Genomic DNA, 3,139 nt, shown 5'->3' on the forward strand with positions numbered 1-3,139 from the left:
TTGCTTTTTCCCCAGGTCTCTACGCGCTTGTGTGTGTGTGTGTGTGTGTGTGTGTGTTCTGCTTAAAGATTGCCACCCGAGCTAGCCCCTGTTGCCCATCTTCGTCAGTTTCAGAGGGTAGATTTCTCAGTGTTGATTTTCCCCCAGTTCTCCACGCCCTCGTGCTTTTTTTTTTTTTTTAATTTCCTTAAATGTCGGCACCTCAGCTAGCCTCTTTTTCCCATCTTCGTCCGTTTCAGCGGGTAGACTCTCCGCCTGCCTTCGACAGACCCTCTGCGCTTGAAAGCTTTCCTCCTCCCGTCATCACGGTCCTTCTCGGATGACGTGCCTGGTTTCGGTTTGACCGTCCCCGCCCGCCCTGATTTTCTAAGTCCTCCCGGGAGCCCCGGGGGCGCTCCGGCCGCTCCGGGAAGCGGCGGCCTCCCGGCCGCACCGGCTCAGCCCGGCCCGGGCCGACCCCTGGCCTCTCTGGGGGAACTCTCCCCGTCCCCTTCCCGGTGAGCGCCCGAGAAACCTTTTCCGGGTCCCCCTCCTGCGGCTGGGGCTGCGCCTTGGCGGCCGCGAGCCCGCGGGCGGACGCCCCGGGGCCGAGCTGGGCCGGGAGGCTGGGTCCGAGGGGGCGCCGGGACGGGATCTGGCGGCCCGGCGGCCCGGCTGTGCTCCCCGGCGGGCCCGCGCTCCGGCTCCGTCCCGCTGAGGCGGTCGCCGGTCGCCGGGGTGCCACCTGGCGGCCGCTTTTATATCGTCTCTTTCCTCCGGAGCTCCGGCGACGCGGGCCAAGGGACGGGACTCGGCCGCGGTGACCGAGGCAGAGTCCCGGGAGGCCGGCGTCGCTGGCGGGATCTGGCCCGGTGGCGCCGGGGCGTGAGCGCGACGCTCCGCTCGCCGGAGATTGGAGGTGCAGGCTACTGAGGGAGGTGGCTGTCGCCGCGCCGCCCGGTGCCGGCCGGGGTGTGGGGCCTCCCGGACGGGTCGACCAGCAGCCGCCGGTGCCCCTCCGTCCCCGGGAGGGGGTGGGGGGCCGCCGCGGGGGAACGGGCGAGGGAACTCGTCCCGTGCCCGGCCGTCGTCCTGAGGGCGGCCCGGTGGTCGGGCCTTCCGCGTCGCCGATCCCCTTTCCGCGCCCCGCTCCGGAGGTGGGGGACCGGCCGGGGCCTTGCGGGGGAGGCCCGTGGAGGGCGCGACGGGCTCGGCCGCCGGGCTGGCCTTTTCCCCACTGGTCTTCCGAGTCGACCGGCTCTGGCGGTGGGGACCGGGCCCGGTCCTCGGATGCCTCCTCCTCCGTGGCAGTTTTTTGTCCAAGTCCCGCCCTGGAGAAGAGCGTGGACCGGCCCCGGGAGCCCTCGAGGGCGGGCCGGGGAGGGCGTCCCCGGCCGGGACGCGTGCCCGGGGTGGGTCCGGGCCGTCGGACCGGACTTCTCTCTCCGAGTTTCGCGGGTCGCGTCTTTGTCCGGAGGTGGGAGGGGGCCGGCTCGAGGCGTAGGTGGAGCCCCGGCTGAGGGACGGGAGCCACGGTCCCGCCCCGGGCCCGGTCGCCGGAGGCTCCTCCGTGGAATTCTTTTCTAAGTCCTGACCCGGCGACTCAGAGGGAGGGACCGACCGGTCCCGGCCCGCGCGGGCGGCCCGGGGAGGCTGTCCCCGGCTCCCCCTGCCGCCACGCTTCTGGGGTCGACCAGATGGCCCCGGGAGCTCCGGGCCTGGTGGCGATGGGGTCGTGCTTGGGGTCTGGTGGCCGTGGCCGTGATCCAGGGGTTCCCCTCGTGATCCGTGGGTGGGCCCCGTCTCCGGGCGCGGCGATTCTTGCCCCTGAATGGGTGGTTTTGTGCCGCCAGATAAGTGCTGACACGCTCTGCTCGGGTGACAGTCGCCCGAGAGCTTCCGGGTGCCTGGATGCGTGTGCGGGGAGGTCTCCGGGCTCTGGCCGAGAATCGGACGCCCGTTTCCACCCCCGCCGCTTGAGCCGCCCGCTGGGGCCTGCGCGCCGGCTCTTGTGCGTTCCAGGCGTCCCCGCGACCGTGGTGCCACCTCCGGTCTCTGGTACCCGAGGGCGGCGGGGTTAGGGGCGCGGGGTCCTCTACCACGTGCACTCCCTGCCGCCGGCACCCGGGTGCGGTCGCGACTTACCCCGTCCCGCCGGCTCCGTGCCAGTGCGTGTCAGGCGTTCTCGTCCTGGGGTCGTCGCCCGCGCTTGCTAGAGGAGGAGGGGGGCCGGTGAGGCTGAAGCAGGCTCCTCCGCTGGCTGTCCTCGCCGGCCTTCCCTTGCTCGGGGATCCCTCGCGTTATGCTGCTGATCGATGTGGTGATGCTGTGCTCTCCCGGGCCGGGCCTAAGCCGTGCCAGACGAGGGACGGACGTTCATGGCGAACGGGACCGCTCTTCTCGCTCTGCCCGCGGGCCCCCTCGCCCGTTCTCCCCCGCTGCGAGTGGCGTGTGGGAGGTGGCAGGGGTGCGGAATCCGGCCCGACCTCGCTCCCCCGCCCCGTGCCTTGTGGCGTGGGCGGTGTCGGGGTCTCCGTGACGCGGCGGATGCTCCGCCTGTGCCTCTTGGCTGTGTCTCGCGGGCGGCCCTCCCCACGGTGGGGCGGGCCGTGTTGCCGCCGCGCCGCGCGCCTTCTTGGACGCGTGAGCGCGCTCCCCCGGCCGTTGGCGGTGCCCCTGGAGTGTTCCAGGTCGTCCCTCAGGCGCCCGAGGCCGAGTGGCGGTGTCGTTCCCTGTTCCCGTCGCCCTCCTCAGGTGACCGCTGCGCTGGTGTGTCTGAGAAGCGGGGGGGTCGAGTCGGTAAGGGAGGCGTGCCCGTCCCCCTCGCGGGGGACGGGTGCCTCGTCGCCCCCACCCCACGGCGTGCCGTGTGGGGGCGGGCAGGCTCGGGCGCGTGCCCGCGTGTTCCCCTTGCTGGGGTTTCCACGCGGGTGTGGGAGTGATTGTGGCGGGCCGAGCCAGCGGCGTGATGCTGGCTCTTTGGTTGGGAGGTGCTGTTTGATCGGCACCTCCGTCCCAGTCTCTGCCTCCCTTGGTCTCGGCCTGAGGGGAGGCACTGACTTGGGAGCCGCACAGGGGCCTTTTAGATCCCTAGCTAAGCCCAGTGTGGCCGGAGATGGCGAGCCCGGGGCAGCGCGGGCTCGCGGCCCTGACCACGGAC

The sequence above is a fragment of the Equus caballus genome, unplaced genomic scaffold, assembly GCF_041296265.1.
Source record: "Equus caballus isolate H_3958 breed thoroughbred unplaced genomic scaffold, TB-T2T unassigned-0002207, whole genome shotgun sequence".
Taxonomy (NCBI): Eukaryota; Metazoa; Chordata; class Mammalia; order Perissodactyla; family Equidae; genus Equus; species Equus caballus.